The sequence below is a fragment of the Durio zibethinus genome, chromosome 25, assembly GCF_047325235.1.
Source record: "Durio zibethinus cultivar Kanyao isolate XHJ-2024 chromosome 25, ASM4732523v1, whole genome shotgun sequence".
NCBI lineage: Eukaryota > Viridiplantae > Streptophyta > Magnoliopsida > Malvales > Malvaceae > Durio > Durio zibethinus.
Genome location: NC_143186.1, coordinates 2,565,458 through 2,588,844, shown reverse-complemented (window position 1 = coordinate 2,588,844; position 23,387 = coordinate 2,565,458).

The window sequence follows — 23,387 nt, the reverse complement described above, 5'->3', positions numbered from 1 at the left end:
AAAAATAAGAAAATAAAAATAAAAAATTTTGAACTTTATAAAAAAATTTTAAAATAAAAATAAAAATAAATGAAAAATAAATTAAGAGAAAAAAATAAATAAAATACCAAAAAAGGAAAAAATAAACAAAAACAAAAAGTAACAAAGTAAGAAAATAAAAAACTAGCGAATCAAAAAAATATAAAAAGACAAAATGAATAAAAATTTCAAATATAAAATGGAAAAAACTTTTAGTTTAGAATGTACAAAGAAAAAAAATAACAAATAGAGGAAAAAGATATAAAATATGAAAGATGAAAAATAAAATAAAAGTTAATAAAAAATATAAAATTATAAAGAAGAAATAAAAAAAAGTGTGAACAAAAAGATTTAAGAAAAAGCAAGAAAAAAATAAAAAATGAAAATACAAAATATATAAAATCAAATTTGAGAAAAAAAGTGAAAAAGAAGAAAAAAATAAAAAATGAAGAGGCAAAAATATGAAAGAAAAGAAAAAGAAAAAAATTTATAGAAAATTTTAAAATAAAGAAAAAAGTGAACAAAAAAAATGAAAGCACATAAAAAAAAGAAGAAAAATTTGAAAGGAGAAAAAGTTAATAAAAAATTATAAAAATGCAATAGAAAATAACCAAGAATGATAAAAGAAAAAAATATAGTAAAATAAAAAATTCCAAAACTTTATAAAAATTTATGAAACTATAAATAAAGAAAGAAAATAAAAAATAAAAATAAAATAAGAAAAAAATTGGAAGAAAAGAAAAAAGATAAATAGAGCACAAAAAAAGAAAAAAGTAAGAAAATAAAAAAGGATAAAATTTGAATAAAAAATTCAGAAATGAAATGGAATGACAAAATGAAAAAAAAAATTAGTTTAAAAAATACAAAAAATTGAAAAACATATAAGACCTAACAATATAAAAAGTCAGCCAAAAAATTAAAAAAGAGAAAAGTTAATGCAAAATAAAAAAAAGTATGAGAATTTAAAAACGCAAATAAGAAATGAAAGGAAATTTGTGAAAAAAAAAAAAAGAAAAGCAAGAAAAGAATAAAAATGAAAAGACAAAAGATTTGGAATAAAAAACAGAAAAATAAAAATTTTTAAAACAACGAAAAAATAAAAACAAGTAAAAATGAAAGCATATGAAAAAAAAAAGTAAAAAGAAGGAAAATTGTGAAGGGAAAAAGTTATTAAAAAATTACAAAGTAGAAAAAATAGCAAAAAAATAAGAAAATAAAAATAAAAAATTTTGAACTTTATAAAAAATTTTTTAAATAAAAATAAAAATAAATGAAAAATAAATTAAGAGAAAAAATTAAATAAAATACCAAAAAAAGAAAAAATAAAAATAAACAAAAACAAAAAGTAACAGAGTAAGAAAATAAAAAATTACCGAATCAAAAAAATATAAAAAGACAAAATGAATAAAAATTTCAAATATAAAATGGAAAAAACTTTTAGTTTAGAATGTACAAAGAAAAAAAATAACAAATAGAGGAAAAAGATATAAAATATGAAAGATGAAAAATAAAATAAAAGTTAATAAAAAATATAAAATTATAAAGAAGAAATAAAAAAAAGTGTGAACAAAAAGATTTAAGAAAAAGCAAGAAAAAAATAAAAAATGAAAATACAAAATATATAAAATAAAATTTGAGAAAAAAAATGAAATAGAAGAAAAAAATAAAAAATGAAGAGCAAAAAAATGAAAGAAAAGAAAAAGAAAAAAATTTATAGAAAATTTTAAAACAAAGAAAAAAGTGAACAAAAAAAATGAAAGCACATAAAAAAAAGGAAGAAAAATTTTTGTACTTTTTAAACTAATTTTTTTTTTCATTTTGTCATTCCATTTCATTTTTGAATTTTTTATTCAATTTTTGTCCTTTTTTATTTTCTTACTTTTTTTCTTTTTTGTGCTTTATTTATCTTTTTTCTTTTGCTCTAATTTTTTTCTTTTTTTATTTTTTATTTTCTTTCTTTATTTATAGTTTCATAAATTTTTATAAAGTTTTGGAATTTTTTTATTTTTCTATATTTTTTTCTTTTATCATTCTTGGTTATTTTCTATTGCATTTTTATTATTTTTCATTAACTTTTTCTCCTTTTAAATTAATATATCCATTATAATAATTTGATATTTATTAATATCAACTATTAATAAATTTATTTAATAATAGAATTATTATTTCCTTCTATTAGAATTATTGGATTAGAATAATATAGTATTAAATTAGTAATATTTGATAATTATATTATCAAATAATTTATTTATTTAAAATAGATAATTAATAGAATAAATAAACAATTGTTTATTACTTAAATTTTAAATTAATTTTACTAATTATACAGTACTATATATTAATTGAAATAAATAATATATAATTGTTGTTTATAATAGTAAATATTATTTAAAATAGTTAATAATATTTTGAAAATTATTTTTTATTTAATTTACGTATTATTATAATTAATTTAACTAACACATTAGATATTATTATACTATATTTATAAATGAAGATTAAATAATATTAATTAAATTAAATTAATAGTATTAAATATTATTATAATTATTGTAATGGTTTTAACTTTTTGAACTTTTTGAAATATTTATAAATCAAATGGTTTTAACTTTTTGAACTGCTTCTACAAGCATATTTATTTTTTAAATCTCTTACTTATTAATTTTGAAATATTATTAAATTAGTATTTTTTTAACCGAATAAGCTTCTATGATTAGAGATAATTGTTTTATGACAAAACAAAGATCTTAACGATTTAAGATTGATAATTGTTCAAATAGTCATAACTATTTGAACTAGTTTGGTAAATAAATTTATTTTTTAAATCTCTTATTAATTTTTGAGATATTAATAAATTAGTATTATTTTATTTCAAATAAGCTTGTATGATCAAAAACAATTATTTCATGACAATACAAAAGGTCATAATGATTTGAAACATTAACTGATTCAGTAAACAGATTTATTTTTTAAAATTTCTTATTAATTTCAAAAATATTAATAAAATAATATTATTTTATTTCGTCTAGCCTTGTATTAACTGAAATAATTGTTTTATGACAAATCAAAATAATTAAATTATTCGAATAGCTTTTTATTTAATCAATTAATAAATAAAACATATTTAATTTTTAAATCAATTACTTAAACAGTAAAAATTAAATAATAAATTTAGTAAAAAAATTTAATAGATAATTATTAAATATTTTAATTAATAGCTATAATATTGATATAGCTATTATCTATTTTTAATCAGGAAGCCAAAAAAAATAATATATTATACAAATATACAATCTATTAAATAGATTTAATAATTAATAAATTATTAATTATCATGTGAATCAATAATTGGTTATAATGATTTAAAATAGACAATTGTTCAAATAGTAATAACTATTTGTACTTGTTTGGTAAATAGATTTATCTTTTTAAATCTCATTTGTATTAATTTTTTGAATGTTACTAAATTAGCATTAATTTATTCTAAATATCCTTTTATGAACTAAAACAATTATTTTATAACCAAATAAAATATCAAAACGATTTGAACTGATTTGGTAAACAAATTTATTTTTTAAATCTCTTAGTTATTAATTTTTAAAATATTATTAAATTAGTATTATTTTAATCCAAACAAGCTTGTACGAAGAAAACAATTATTTTACGACAAAAGAAAAGGTCGTAACGATTTGAAATAGATAATCATTCATATAGTCTTAACTATTTCAACTGGTTCGACAGTTAGATTTATTTTTTAATTTTCTTGGTTATTAAGTTTTAGAATATTATTAAATTAGTTTTTATTTTATTTTGAATAAAATAGTATAAACAGAACCAATTGTTTGATGATAAAATAAAAGGTTATAACAATTTAAAATAGATAATTTTTAAAATAGTCAAAACTATTTGAAATGGTTTGGTACGCAGATTTACTTTTTAAATATTAATAAATTACTATTATTAATGATATTAATAACAATTTATTTTAATAATTAATTTTAACCATAATTATTTCAATTCAAATTAACTTATTTAATATTTATATCAATTAATTCAATAAATATATAATATGTAAATTAAATAAAAAAAATTTTCAAAATATTATTAACTATTTTAAATAATATTTATTATTATAAACAACAATTATATATTATTTATTTCAATTAATAGATAGTACTATAGTAAAATTAATTTAAAATTTAAGTAATAAACAATTGTTTATGTATTCTATTAATTATCTATTTTAAATAAATTAATTATTTGATAATATAATTATCAAATATTACTAATTTAATACTATATTATTCTAATCTATTATAATTATAATATTACAAAATAATACTAATTTATTACTATTCCAAAAATTAAAAAGTAAGAGAATTAAAAAAATAAATTTGTTTGTCGAACAAGTTCAAATAGTTATGACTATCTTAATAATTATCTATTTCAAAACATTACAACCTTTTGTTTTATCATAAAAAAATTGGTTATATTCATTCAAGCTTATTTCAAATAAAATAATATACAATTATTAATGTTCCAAAAATTAATAAGTAAAAATTTTAAAAATAAATTTATTTAAAAGTTAATGTTCCAAAACCAATTGTTTCTATTCATACAAAATTATTTAGAATAAAATAATACTATTTTTATTACTATTTTGAAAATTAATAAGAGATTTAAAAACTAAATCTCTTTACCGAACCAGTTTAAATAGTTATGACTATTTGAACAATTATCTATCTCCAATTGTTATGATTTTTGTTTTGTCCTAAAACATTTAATTTCTATTCAACAAGCTTATTCAGAGTAAAATATAGCTAAATTAATAATATTCTAAACACATTTATTTTTTAAATCCTTACTTATTAATGTTTAGGATATTATTAATTAGCAATAATTTACTCTAAATAAGCTTGTTGAACAAAAATTAAATGTTTTAGGACAAAACAAAAATCATAACAATTGGAGATAGATAATTGTTCAAATAGTCATAACTATTTGAACTGGTTTGGTAAAGAGATTTAGTTTTTAAATCTCTTATTAATTTTCAAAATAGTAATAAAATAGTATTATTTTATACTGAATAATTTTGTATGAATAGAAACAATTGGTTTTGGAACATTAATTTTTAAAATTTTTTCTTATTAATTTTTGGAACATTAATAAATTTATATTATTTTATTTGAAATAAGCTTGAATGAATAGAACCAATTGTTTTATGACAAAACAAAATTAATAAATTAGTATTATTTTATTTCGAATAAGCTTGTATGATAAAAGACAATTGCTTTATGACAAAACAAAAGGTTATTTATTAAATCACTTAGATTTTTACTTATGACTAAGTAATAATTATTTAATTATATATAATTAAATAAACTATTTTTAAATTTATATATTAATAATAGTTTATTTAATATTTAAATATTATATTAATTTATAAATATTAATAACTAAATTAATTTAATTATTAAATTAAATATTTTATATAATATTAAATAAAAAATATAGTTATATAATTACAATTAAAATAGATAATTAAATATTTTAATTCAAATAGTAATTAAATTAAAAATATTTATTTATCTGAATAAATAAATATTATTAATATTTTGCAAATTAATATTAAAGATAATTAAAGAAATTAATATAATTATTAAAATATTAAAATAAATTGTTTTAAATAAATTATAATATTGTTAATTATTAATTATATAGATTAACTTTTATTAATCTATTTGATTTAATTATATAAATAAATTAGATTTAATATTTAAAATTAATATATATTATAGTATTAAATATAACTCGTAATTTTAATAATTATTTATAAATTAATTAAATATTTAATTATTATTTAATTATTATTTAATAATTGTATAGATTATAATTTAGTATAATCTATACAGTTGTAATATGTATTTAAATTTATTATTTGATTTTAATAATATCAAATAACCATAATTATTAACTATATTATTTAATTTTATATTAATTTAGCTAATATAAATTAATTTAAATATATAAATTATTAATTATTAAATATTTATTTATTAATGATTATATTAATTTATTAATCTTAATAAATACATAATTAATTTAACTAATAAATTAGATATTATTATACTATATTTATAAATGAAGATTAAATATTATTATTATATATTATTAAAATTATTGTATTATTGATATATTATTATTATCAATAACTAATTTTAATATTCATTAATTTTATAGTATATTAATGAATTATTATTAATAATAATTATATATTACTAATATAATAAGATTATATGTTTATAATTATAATTAATATCACAAATTAAAATAATTTAAAATTGATAATAAATAAAATTGCTTATAAGCGTTTATTATATCTATTTCTAAATTTTTAACACTAAATAATATTGATATTATTTTATTATTTGTAATTAAAAATTTATTTCATAATTTTTGTTATTTTATTTTTGTATATAAATATATGAATTGTATATAATTAATTAATTAATTTAAAATTAATAAATATATTTATTCATTACAAATAAAAATATTTGTTTATTTATATTAATTATAAATTTAATATTAATAATTTTCTTAATTATAATATATTAATATTAATATAAATATATTATAATATTTCTATAATGTTATATTAATACTAACAATTTTTTAAAATTAAATTAAATTATTTGATATAATATTTGGCTATTTTATTTCAAATTAATAAATTTTTTTATAGACAATTTTTCAATTTTAATAATTAATATATACATATTAATACTAATTTATTAACATTCAAAAAATTAATAAGAAAGAGATTTAAAAAAATAAATATGTTTATTGAACAAATTCAAATAGTTATTACAATTTGAACAATTATCTATTTAAAATTATTATAACCTTTTGATTTGTCATAAAATAATTGTTTCAGTTGATACAAGCTTAAATGGAATAAATTTAGTACGAAATTAAGAATTATAATATAATTCTACAGGCATAATTAGTTAATATATTAATTTATAAAATTAATTATTCTACAGTATATTACTATTATATTTTGCTATTATAAGTATATAATCATATAATATTAATTATTATTTAAATTATTAATATAAATTTTAATTATATATATTTATTATAAATTATAAATAATTAATTTAATACTCATGTAATCTTATATACTTGTTATAATATATTAAATTATAAATTAAATTTTTAATTACTTAAATCAATTATTTATTAACAATTATTATATTAAAAATAAGTATAATTTAATAATTAGATTTAATCATTATTATCTATTAATTAATTATAGTATTTTACTTAATATTAAATAAGTAAGTGATTTAAAAAGTGAATCTGTTTACCAAATCAGTTCAAATAGTTATGGCCATTTCAACAATTATCTATTTCAAATTATTATTACCTTTTGTTTGGTCATATAACAATTGATTTTTTATTAGACAAGCTTATTCGAAACCAAATAATACTAATTTATTAATCTTTCAAAAATTAATAAGTAAGAGATTTAAAAAATAAATATGTTTACCAAACTAGTTTATTTAATTGTTGATATATAAGTTTATTAATATAATTAATTATATTAAATGATACAATTGATATAAATAATTATTAATTATGATAAATAATTAAATATTAAATTATTAATATATTATTTGAATACATATAATTTATATTATTAATTAATTTGTATACAATTATAAATATTATTGCAATATAATATTATTATAAATTAACTATAAATATAATAACTATTATGTAATTATACATAGCACTTAAATGTTATAATAGTATAATTTATTATACTATTATAATATTTAACTTTCAAATAATATGCATGATTATTAAAAGAATAATATTATATTATTTAATTAATATAATATATATTAATATACATAACAATTAATAATTTAACTTATTATAAATTATATTAATACAATTATTATATATTTTATTATTGCTTATTTTAATTAGGATTTTTATGAATTCTGTTATAAAATATAATATATTTTAATATTTATATAGTATCGATATATTATTATTAATAAAATAAATAATATAATTATATATATAAATAAATAATTATAATATATTTAGATAAATAACAATATATTATATTTAAGTATAATAGTTTATCTTATAAAAATTAAGATAACTATTTTATCTAATTTAAAGTTATATAAATTATATAATAAATTAATTACATTACTAATTAATTTAACAAATATTATAATAAAATTAATCAATTATTAATTAACTATATAATTAACATATATTATTATAATATAATCATAAATAAGAAATTTCTATTTTATAATATTTATAAAATTATAATAATAAATTAGATTAAATAATTATATTTATTTAAATATATTAAAATAGATAATATACTAATTCAAATAGTTATGACTATTTAATGTTATAATTAAATATATATTATATTAATTAAGTAATATATTATTACTATTTTTATTAATAATATTTAATACTATAATTATATAAAATATTTGAATAGATTCATATAAATATAATTTATTATTTGTAATTGTAATTTATGTATATTAATTAATTAATAAGTTCGATTAATATTAACAATTGCAATAATTTAATATTAAATATTTTATTAGAACTATATAATCATTAAATAGATTATATAAATTTTACTTATTAAGAATAAGCTCTTATGGATAGAAACAATTGTTTTATGACAAAACAAAAAAGTCATAAGAATTTGAAATAAATAATTATTCAAATAGTCATAACGATTTGAATTTGTTTAATAAATAGATTACTTTTAAATCTTTTACTTATTAATTGTCTTCATATTAATAAATTTGTATTATTTTATTCAAAGTAAGCTTATATGAATAAATAAAATCATTATATGACAAACCAAAAGTTTATAGCGATTCCAAATCAATAATTGTTCAAATGGCCATAATTATTTAAACTTGTTCAGTAAATACTACTAATTTATAATTAAATAATATTTAATTACATATAACTTAAAAAATTATTCAAATATTATAATTATTATACTATTGTAGTATATTATTTTAACTATTTATTCAAATATTTGATTACTAATATTTCATAAAATACATATAAATAGTTTATATAATTGTTATTATAGTCTATAATAAATAGATAATAATCTATAACTAAATCTTTGATTAAACTAATGATATAAAATCTAGTTATTATTATAATTTATATTTAATTAATAATTAAATTATATAAATATCAATTATTAATAATATTTTATTTTTATTTTTTTGATAATATATAGATTGTGTTTATTAATTTAAATTTAAAAAAGTAATTGAATTTTAAAATTAATATAAAAGGTTGTCGTAACGGTTTTGTGTTTGTTTGATGAATTTGGAAACAAAATTAAAAAATAAAAAAATAACGGAGTCGCCACCAATATTTTTTGGCTAAGTGTGATTGGCCACCTATTAAAGTATATCATTTTAATAAAATCTTAAAATTAATTAAGACATTTATATAATAATATTAACTTATTTATAATTTATAAATAATATAATTGTAATCCTTTACTAATCAAATAATTTATAATATATTTTGCAATTAGTATAAAATTATACTTATATTAATAAATAATTGTTCATATAGACAAAAATTAACTATTTTTAATTTATTTAAATTAATAATTAATAATTATTTTGTTATTTAATTATATTACTATTAATAACTATAATTATTATATTAATCAAAATAAGTTATTTATTATTAATATTAATTTCAATTTTATTAACAAAAACAATTGTCTTAAATAATAATAATATTATTATATATAATAAATAATAACTATATAATTTGAAACTATCTATTTATAATTATTAATATGAATAATAAGGGGTTAAATTAAACATTGTTATAGTTACATTAATTTAATTAATATTTATTAATTAAAGATAATGAATATAATTAATTTAATTAAAATTAATTAAATTAAATGTATTGAATACTAAATATTAATAATTAATATAATTAATATTAATTTAATTGTATTATAATTAAATTAAAGTTAAGCTAATCATGTTAATATTATTATAATTTAATATACGTTTATAATAATTAACTATATTTATTAAATCTTATAATATATTAAATTATATATTCATTAATTATAATGTATTTATATTATTAATTTTCATTAAATACTAATTATTAATAAATAGTATATATTTAGTATATAATATAATTATTATTTATAAGTAAAATATTTACTTTAATTTATAATAGTTATAACAATTAATGAATTTGTTATATATATAATAATTAAATAAATTATTTAACTATAATTATCCATTTGGTATTATAAAAGCTTATAATATTTATAACAATATTATATATATAATTTATAACTATATTAATAATCATATTAGTAATAATTTATAATTTATTATTCATAAATTAGTTGAATATTAATTAATTTAAATAATTTTAATATTATTTAAAATTATTAATAATAATAATTAATTAAAAATATTTTTAATTATTAATTGTTTAAAAAAATTAAATCTAATTATCTTTAATTATAATTAAAAATTACGAATAATTAAATCATTATTAAACAATTCAGTAAATAAGATTATTTAAATAGATTATAATTATATGTTTCCATTATTACATAAGTAAAATATATTACTACTAATCATATATTATTTAATATATATAAATATATATTAATAATTTAAAAAAAATTAATGTTTATTAAACAATTTATAATCATTAATATTATTATATTTGTAGCAATGGGTAATAATAAATTACCATTTAAAAATAATTTAATATATTATCCCTAATTTTTTGCCAAAATTATAAATTTAATATTATAATTTATTATTACCCATTACTACAAATATAATAATATTAATTATTATAAATTATTTAATAAATAATTATACAATTAAATATATATAATAATATAAATATAACTATTAATCGATTATACATATTATTAAATATAATAATAAAATTATAGTAATTATAGTAATTATACAAACTAGAACAAGGTTTAGGAGTTCGATTACATGTGGGAAAGGTTATAGCACCCCCACATGCCCATCCAAAGAATGGTACCATTTTATTTTAAACTTATCATAGGGTCTTGAGTCTAATGGTTTTAAAATTTTATGTTAAATATTGGAAATAATTCTTAAGATTCTTCATCAATCTGGCAGAATTCGTAAAAATATTTCCTTACCTCATGAGTACTCAAGGATCTCATTTGTTTCCTTGAAGAGACTTTGTCGTCGAAAAAAGGTTTAATTATTATTTTTTATTAAAAATATATCTAATTATTCTACCATTTGGGCCAAATTAGAAATATTTTCTCTTTTGAATTTCTAAATTTTCCACCATTTAGGTCAATTTAGAAATATTTTCTCTTTTTGGAATTTCTAAATTTTCCACCATTTGGGCCTATTCAAAAATTCTTTTATTTATTTATTTATTTATTTATTCTCTTTTTTTGTTTGAAAAAAGTATTAATTATTGTTATTGAAACTTTATCTAAATTATTCCACTTTTTGGGACAATTTTGGATAAAATTTCTCACCAAAGAATTTTATAAAAATTTACCATTTGAAATTTTTATAAATTTCATCATTGGATAATTAATATTTATTCCCCAAATTTATTTTTTTTTATTTTTTTAAAAATTTAATCATGCAAAATAATAAGAAAAAACATATAAATAAAAAAATGGCTCAGTTGGAATGGCTAAAATTCGACTCAGCTTGAGATAGAAACAACAGCTTGAGAGATCGGTTGATGCGTGGGTCAAAAGTGGGTTGCACTCGGGTCGGGTTGGTCTGAATAGAAACGCGTGGATCCTAGGGGTCTCCTAACGCCAAAACTACGTCGTTTTGCAATAGTATAAAAGGCTAATTTTAGTATTTTTTCACCAAATTTTCCTTCTCCCTCTCTCTAATAAATCAAAGAACTCCAATTGAATCTTCACTGAATTCTGAAAAAAGTCATCGAAATTTGGGTAGCTTCACTGGACGTTCATTAAAAAATTCAAGCTAGCTGAAATCTTCAACTGGATTCTGGGATGCTTGTGGAAAATCGACACCGAAAAAGTCACCAAAAAATTCAACAGGGGCAAAAAATTTTCCAAAAAAATCCTTTTTTTTTAAACCCAAAAAACTCCTAAAAATGTTATTTTGCTTTTTGCTTTTCTCTTCTTCTTTTTTTGAATTCTATTCCTGTGTTCTTTGTTTTTTCTCTTTCTACCCTTGATCTGTGTCAGTGTATATGTATTTATAGGGTCTTGAGCCTAAGAACCCTAAGCAAGAAAAGAGTTTCAATTTCTTCCAATCTTCAATTCTGAGTTTATCCCAACTTTAATAACCTCACCTCAAGAGTATTCAAAGATCCCATTGTTTCCTTGAAGAGGCTCCATCATCGAAAAAAAGGTTTAATTAATTTTTTTAATTATTTTTTTATTAAAAATATATCTAATTAGTCCACCATTTGGGCCTATTTAGAAATTCTCTTTATTTATTATTATTTATTTTATTTGAATTTCTAAATTTTCCACCATTTGGGTCAATTTAGAAATATTTTCTTTTTTGAAATTTCTAAATTTTCCACCATTTAGGCTTATTTAGAAATTCTTTTTATTTCTTTTTTTTTTTGGAAGGGGAATAATATGACAATTACTTTTCTTGAAATTTCATTTAAATTCTTCCACCATTTGGGACAAATTTAAAGAAATTTCTCACCCAGAGATTTCTTAGAAAATTTACCATTTGAAATTTCTAAGATTCTCATCCTTCAATAATGATCAAATATTTTCAACCAATTTTTTATTTTTTTGTTTGAAAATAAATATCAAATATTGTTTTTGAAACCTTATCTAAATTATTCCACAATTTGGGATAAATTTAGACAAAATTTCTCACCTAGGAATTTTATAGAAATTTACCATTTGAAATTTCTATAAATTCCATCATTGGATAATTAATATTTATTCCCAAAATTTATTTTTTAAATTTTTTATTCTTTTAAAATAATATTAATTAATTAATTAATTACAATTAATTTAAATATAATATTATAACTATAAATTCTTAGTTTATAAATTATATAATATTATTATAAAAGTTATTTTTTTAATAACTTATATTAAATAATATTAATATTATTTTAATTTGTTTTATTAATTATTTTATTTAATATATTAAACTATAAATAATGAGATAATATCTTATATTAAATATTATAATAGTAATTATAATATATAATGATTAATTTACAATATAATTATTTTATAATTATATATTTATTATATATAATCAAAATTATTTGAAATTAATTATTTAATTTATAATGTTTAGTTATAATTAATAATATTATTAATTTAAATAATAATAATTTATAATACATGTAATAACCTAAAGTTATAATTATTATAATTATTTATAATATTTATATATAATTTAATATCTAACTCAATTGTATGAAAATTATATGTTTTATTTGTTATAATATTTAATTTGTAATAATTAATAACTATTATTATAAATATTAAAGTATATCCTTTTAATAATTATATGATTAATATATTAAAGCATATAATATAAATATAATTAAATATATAAATAATAGATAAAATACTATAATATAGTATTTATTGTTACACTTAATTAATATTTATTTTAATTATAATTAACTATATTCGAATATAAATATATTTTAAATATCTTAACAATTATATTAAGATAATTATATTATAATTAATATATTATTAATTATAGTAAAAATTAATATTTAAATTATAAATGTTTAATTTGAAATAATATTAATAATTTATTTTATAATTAATACAATTAATTTAACTACTAATAATTTATTTAATATAATAATTATAATATACTATTTAAATTTATATAATATAATTATATGAATATATTAACAATTATTGAATTAATTAATCTATAATAATTTATAGATCTTATTAAGATATTAAATTAATTAATAATATATAAAATTTTAAGTATATTAATAAAGTTTTAAGTATATATACATAACGTAATATTTAAATAATAATATTATTATAATATTATATTATATTATCTTAAAACAAAAAATAATTCAATTAATTAATAAAATTAATTTAGAATTATAATTATGTATATTAATAAATATTTAAATAATATACTTAATAATAGTTAATATTATCTATATAATTAAATAAACATAATTATTTAGATTTATTCAATAAATAGATTCATTTTTTAAATCTCTTTATTATTAATTTTTGGATTGTTAATAAATTAGTACTATTTTATTTTGAATTAGCTTATATGAACTGAAACAATTCTTTTATGATAAAATAAAATGTTATAACGATTTGAAATAAATAACTATTCAAATAGTCATGATTATTTGATCTAGTTGGGTAAGCATATTTATTTTTAAAATTTTTTACTTATTAATTGTTGAAATATTAATAAATTAATATTATTTTAATTTGAATAAGCTTGTATGAATAGAAACTATTGTTTTATAATAGAACAGAATTTAATAAATTAATATAACCTATACCTTTTAATTGTTAATACTATTATTATATTATTATAATAATTAATACCATTTATTCAAATTTAATAAATTTATAATAATATTAATAAATATTTAATTTTTTATTAAATTATAATCTATAATAAAAAATATAATAGTTTTTATCAATTATAGTATATCTTAATAATAAGCTTATTATAAATTTCTAATAAATATACGTATAATTTATATTAATTATTAATATTAAACATGACCTTAATCAGAACCTGCTCTGATGCCAACTATCATGTGCCTGAGACTTATGCCAACACTCTGTGGAGCATTAGGTTAGAATATTAAATAAGTTAACAAATTATAATGATATTATTTTGATTTATTATTTTGAAAATATATTTTTTATGCTTTTAACTATTAGTCATTAAATCATTAAATTAGTTATGAAAAGTAAATTTTACATATATAATTATTTTATTATAATTAAGATAATAATTACGTGTTATTAATAGTAAAAAATTTAACGTTATTTTATTAAAAATAAATTATTAATTAAAATATTAATTATTAATATTTCAAACATTAATAAGCAAGAGATTTAATAATTGAAATTATAAATTGTCACAAAAGGGTAGATTTGATCAATTTTATAATAAATTTATTTTATTTTATTCAAAAAAAGTTTTTATCAATAGAAAAAATTATTTTACGACAAAGCAAAAGGTTATAGCAATTTCAAATAGATAAATATTCAAATAGTCATAATTATTTAAACTTGATCGATAAAAATATTCATTTTTTAATATTTGTTAATTTAGTTTAATTAATAACTATATTAATAATAGTAATCTACTAAATAGTCATAACTAATTTTGGATAACAAAATTACTAATATTATAAAAATAATATAATAATTATATTATAATAATATTAATTATTAGTAATATTATAAATATTAATATAATAAATTAAATAATGACAATATTAATTAGTAGTTTAATAATAATATAATAATACTAATTACAATTGATTATTAAACTATTAATAACAAATAATCATAATAATAAAAATTAATCAGTAAATAATTAAATGTTATTATTAAAATCAATAATAATTAAATAATTAATAAACAAATAAAATTAATGTTATACTTTAATTATAAAACTTGTATAATGAACATTTAAATGACAAACAATATTAAATTATTATAATGTATGCTCTAGACAATTTTTAATTTAATAATTATATAAAATTTTTAATATTAATATAACATTTAACTATTTAAATCCCGATTTATGTAATAATTAGAACTCTATTTTATTATATAAGCAATTATTTTTATATTAGTAATAATCGATATTAACAAGCAATTTTATAATATATCAATTTATATATTAATAATTTAGATAATTATTCTATTTTTAAAATTAGTATTATTTGAAATAAAATAATATTACCTTTTTAAATTTGTTCCATAAACAAATTTATTTTTTAAAACTTTTTCTTATTAATTTTGGAAATATTAAGAAATTAGTATTATTTTATTCTAGATAAGTTTTTATAAATTGAAACAATTCTTTTATGTCAAAACAAAAGGTCATAACGATTTTAAATAAATAATTATTCAAATAGTCATAACTATTTGAACTTGTTCTATATTATTAATATAAAATTACTTTAATGTAATATATGTATAATTTGAACAAATATTTTAAAAGTAATAATGTTAAATTAATATATTTAATTTGTAAATCAATAGTTTTACGAGCATATTTACTTAATTAATAATGTTATAATAATAGAATTTAATTATAGTAAATAAATTAATGATTAATATCAATTCAATATCAATTATACCAATTTATTAATATTTTGAAAAATTGAAATATTAATAATTTTAAATGAAAAATAAGTTATCAATTTATTAGTATTAGTTATTATTTAATTATATTTTAATATTAAACTATTAATACAATTGGTTATAAATGTTTTTGTTCATATAAGTTTGTTTGAAATAAAAAATATTAATTTATTAATATTTCAAAAATTAATAAGAGATTTAATAAATAAATCTATTTACCATTCTAGTTCAATTAGTTATAACAATTTGAACATTTATTTATTTCAAAACGTACTAAATTAATAATTTGTTAATAAATTTGAATCGTACCTTTTGTAATTTAAACTTATTAAAAGTTTTTTAATTGAGTTGTCACAAAACAACAGCTAAATAGTTAGAAAAATATTACCTTTTAAATCTCTTAATTATTAATTTTTTATATTTGAAATCTTATAATTCAAATATTCATAACTATTTGAATATTATTCTAATTTAAGTTTAAATATGTTTAATTTAAAAATTAAATATTTAATTTCAAATCTATTTCAAAGTAAAAATATTTAAAGATTTGTTTTGTCATAAAATAATTATTTTTGTTAATATAAGTTTGTTTGAAATAAAATAATATTATTTTATTAATATTTAGAAAATAAATCTGTAAGAGATTTAAAAAGAAAATCTGCTTACCAAACCATTTCAAATAGTTTTGACTATTTCAATAATTATTTATTTCAAATCATTATAACCTTTTTATTTTATCATCAAACAATTGGTTCTGTTCATACTATTTTATTTAGAATAAAATAATACTAATTTAATAATATTTTGAAACTTAATAACTAAGAAAATTAAAAAATAAATTTAATTGCCAAACCAGTTCAAATAGTTAAGACTCGATGAATGATTATCTATTTCAAATCGTTATGACATTTTCTTTTAACGTAAAACAATTGTTTTGTTCGTACAAGCTTATTTGGATTAAAATAATACTAATTTAATAATATTTTAAAAATTAATAAGTAAGAGATTTAAAAATAAATTTGTTTACTGAATCAGTTCAAATGGTTAAAATTATTAGAATAATTATCTATTTCATATCATTTATATTTATTTTGAATAATAGTATTATTATAATACTAAGTAGTTATTAATTTTCATAATATTATTTAAATTGTATTATTAATAATATAATATAATAAATCTATTAATACTTAATATTAAATTATTTATTTATAATATAAATAGTCATTACTATTTGAACTTGTTCGGTAAATAGATTCATTTTTTAAATCTCTTACTCATTATTTCGAATAAGCCTATATGAATTGATATAATTGTTTTATGGCGAAACAAAAGGTCATAATGATTTGAAATAGATAATTATTCAGATAGTTATTACTATTTGAACTTATTTGATAAACATATTTATTTTTTAAATCTTTTACTTATTAATTGTTGAAATATTAATAAATTAATATTATTTTAATCTGAATAAGCTAATATGAACAAAAATAATTGTTTTATGACAAAACAAAAGGTCATAATGATTTGAAATAAATAATTGTTCCAATAATCATAACTATTCAAAATTATTCGGTAAACAAATTTGAAATAAGCTTGTACGAATAGAAAAAATTATTTTATGACAATACAAAAGGTTATAGAAATTTGAACTAGATAATTGTTCAAATAGCCATAATTATTTGAACTTGTTCGGTAAACAAATTCATTTTTTAAATCTCTCACTTATTAATTTTTGGAATATTAATAAATTAGAATTATGTTAATCTGAATAAGCTTGTACGAACAAAAACAATTGTTTTATAAGAAAACAAAGGTCATAATGATTTGAAATAAATAATTGTTCAAATAGCCATAATTATTTGAACTTGTTCGGTAAACAAATTCATTTTTTAAATCTCTCACTTATTAATTTTTGGAATATTAATAAATTAGAATTATGTTAATTTGAATAAGCTTGTATGAACAAAAACAATTGTTTTATAAGAAAACAAAGGTCATAATGATTTGAAATAGATAATTGTTCAAATAGTCATAATTGTTTGCACTAGTTAAGCCAAAAGATACATTTTCTAAATCCATTACTTATTAATTTTTAAAATATTAATAAATTAGCATTACTTTATTTCGAATAAGATTATATGAAAAAAACAATTGTTTTATGATAAAAGAAATGATCATAATGATTTGAAATAAATATTTGGTCAAATAGTTATAACTAATTGAACTGGTATGGCAAACAAATTTATTTTTTAAATCTCTTACGTATTAATTTTTGAAATATTAATAAATTAATATTATTTTATTCCAAACAAACTTATATGAACAAAAACATTTGTTTTATGACAAAATTGATATTATTAAAATAACTAATAACAATTATAAATATTATTAATTAAAATTTAAAATTATTTAAAATTATATTTATAAATTAACCTTAATATTTATAATTAAGTTTTATGTTTTTTATATTATTATAAAACTAGAATTATTTTAAATTTAATTTTAAAATATAATATCAAATATTATCATAATATTTATAATAAATTATATCTTATATATAAGAAAATATTAAACTTTAAATATTTAATATAACATTAATATATCTATTTTTATTGCTAATAAAATATAACAATTATAGTATATAATATAATAATTAATAATATTATTATAAAATAATGATAAGTTATTATCTATTTATTTAATTATGTATTATCTATTATAATTAATATAAATTATTAATAATTTGATATATAACTAAACTATTTTATATATAGTTTTTTTCAATTCATTACTATATTATTAATTATAGATAATACCAATAATTATCTTAATATTATACTTTTTGGTTAATACTTAATATTAAATTATTTATTTAAACTATTATATAATTTATAAATTATAATTTGTTATAGATTAACAAAACAAATATTATTAAATCTATTTAAATTAAATAACTAATTAATATTTAAATATTATCAAATAATAGTAATTATGTTTTATAATTATCGATTAGTTTCCTCGTACTAATCTGTATATAATAGAATTATTATATATAATTCAATTAATTATGAATAATAACAATAATACTTATTTAAATACTTAATAAGTAATCATTAATCCAAACATTTTAATTATAATATTTAATTAAATAAATACTTAATTTATTTAATATATTAAATAAATTCTTATTAATTATTTAATATAATAGAATATTAATTAATTAATATTATTAATTATCTAAATATTAGTTTGATAAATTATACATAACTTTTGTTCAATTGTTTAATAAAATTAATAATAAAATTATATAATATTTATTATATTATAATAAATATTTAATTTAAATATTTAATATATAAAATATTATATAATTATCCTAATAATATTAATCTGTTAATAATATTAAGTAATTATTAATATTAATTAAATTATAAATTAAGTACTTTAAATTATTTTAATTAAATAGTAATTATTATAAGCTAATTGACAGTTAAATATTAGTTATTTAATAATTATCAATTATATGAATAAATTATCCAAATATTATAATAATTATAATAATATTAGTTATAAAACATTCAAATAGTTTTTAATAATCTCTTTAATAATAATTAATTTAAAAATTATTCTAATTTATTAAGCTAATAGTTAATTTATTTATATTACTTATTAATAATTACTATTAATATTTAATTCAATTAATATATTATAAGTTTAAATTATTAAACAAAAAATAATTAATATTTTTATAATATTAATAACTTTATTAATAATTTCTATTATAATTATTAATAAAGTTTATCCAAAATAAAATAACTATTTTATTATAATATTATAATTATCTTAATTATTATTAATATTTATTTTTAATATTAAATATAAATTAATTTATATTATTTAAAATAATAAATAATTATTATATATTAATCTATTTATTATATAATAATTATTATATTTATTTATCTATCAATATTAATTATTTTAATTAATACTATAAATTAATAATTATTTAATTTAATGTTAAACTAACCTATTATTTATAATATAATAAATTTATATTTATATATTTATATTATTATTAAGAATAATTAATTATTATATCAATTATTTTAATAATTAATATAATAATTAAATTAAATTATTATATATTTTATTACTTATAATTATAAAATAATAAAATTAATATATCAATTATATATTATAAGATTATAATATTTATTTAAATAATAAATAATTTAAATAATAAATAATAAATAATTATAAATAATTAAATAATAAATAATTATAAATAATTATCGATAATAATTTATTAATTATTTTAAAATTATCATTTTAAATTAATTTAACAAAATAGCTTTATTTTCTAAAATTTACTTATTAATTTTTGGAATATTAATAAATTTATATTATTTTATTCAAAATATGCTTGCATGAACAGAATGAATTGTTTTATGGCAAAACAAAATGTCATAATGTTTTGAAATAGATAATTGTTTAGATAGTCATAACTATTTCAACTTGATCGATAAGAAACAATTGTTTTACAACAAAATAAAAATGTCATAATAATTCGAAATGGATAATAGTTCAAATGGACATGACTTTTTGAACTGGTTCGGCAAACTAATTAATTTTAAGAATGTTAATATATTAGTATTATTTTATTCCAAATAAACTTGTTTGAATAGAAACAATTGTTTTATAACAAAACAAAAGATCATAACGACTTGAAATATTTATAATATATATTGTTATTTTATATATCAATAGATGAGGCTTGCACTGAATATTATATTATAATATAATGAATTAATAATTAAGTAATAACTTAATATTAAATTGGATAATTTATAATAAGCTTTTGTTATTTATAATAAATAGTTTACTTATACTTAAAGAATTATTTATTTAAAAGTAATTATAATCTTAATAAATAATTAAGACTACTTAATTATAATAAATAGTTATAATAGATATTTATAAGTAATATTATAACATATAAATATTAGTTATTTAGATTTATAATTATTATCAAATATATTTAAATATATTATAAATATATTTTTTCTATAAATAAGTTTATCTAATATTTAATTATATAATTATAATATTACTATAATATATTATTATACTAATAAATTAGGTAATTATTCAATTTTATAATGATACTAATAATTATGTATTATAATTAATAGTAATATTAAAAATTAAGAATTATTATAATAATTTATTAATTAATAAATGTTAATATTAATTAATTGAATATTATTTTAATATAATTATTTTATTAGTATAAATATTAATAATAGTCAAATTTTGAATTAACTCTTCAATTTAATAATCATTAATTATTCAGATTTATTTTTGTTATTTAATATATATATTGTTAATTAAATATTACTAAATCTTATAAAATTATGAATAATAATTATCTACATTATTAAAACTAATAAATATTTAACTATTTTATAATATATAATTAAATATATTGTAATAATTATAATATAATAATTATCTTAATTATTAATATTTATTATATCAAGTTATATAATATAATTTATATTATATATTTATAATTCATATTTTTTAATATTAAATAGTTTTATTATTTGTTTAAAATAATATATATTTATTAATAATAAGTATTATTATGTTATATTAGCATTATTAATATAATAATAAATTTATTAATTTATATTATAGTATTAAATATAACTAGTAAAATTAATATTTAATTTTAATAATCCTAATTATTATATAATAACAATTTAGTATTATTATATTCTAATTGATTATTTTACAGTGTAAAATAATTTAGTGGAGTATATTTAATTTATTTAATTAAATAAAGATATTTATATTAGAGTAAATTTATTTAATTATCTATTAAATTTATTTATCTTTATAAATTATACTATAACTAGTATAAATTAATAGTTAATTTATAATTAATATTTCTTATGATTTAATTATATAATTTAGTATATTAATTATTATATATAATTCCATTTAAGCTTGTATTATATTATAATTATGTATGAATCATAATAAATATTTATTTTAAGATAATTTATAATAAGCTTTTGTTATTTATAATAAATAGTTTACTTATACTTAAAGAATTATTTATTTAAAAGTAATTATAATCTTAATAAATAATTAAGACTACTTAATTATAATAAATAGTTATAATAGATATTTATAAGTAATATTATAACATATAAATATTAGTTATTTAGATTTATAATTATTAGCAAATATATTTAAATAATTATATGAATAATTAGTTATATTATATTAATTAGATTAATTTATTATAAATTTAAAAATTTATAATTTTTATATACAAATAATTATATATTTTAACTATTATCTATTTCAAATCGTTATGTCCCTTTGTCATAAAACAAATGTTTTTGTTCATATAAGTTTGTTTGGAATAAAATAACACTAATCTATTGATATTTCAAAAATTAATAAAAGATTTAAAAAATAAATCTATTCATCAAACTAGTTAAATAGTTATGATTACTTAAGCAATTATTTATTTCAAATTGTTACGACTTTTTAATAATTATTAATAAATAATTTATATAAACAAAAATAATTAATATAACTATAATAATATATATGTTAATTATAATTATAAATTAAAAGATTATGTTTAATTATATCTATTATATTTATCAAATATAAATAAATAATTAATTAATTGATTTTATAATTGGTAAAATCAAATAGTCATAATTATTTGAACTAGTTATATAATTTAACTATTTTATTAATTAGTAATAAATATAAGTTATTTCTATTTAAATAATTCATATAATTATAATATAATTACTTAATAATTAATTAATTATTATAACATTAAATTAATATATTATTAATATTAACAATAATTTTTATGACTATTTATTGATATTAA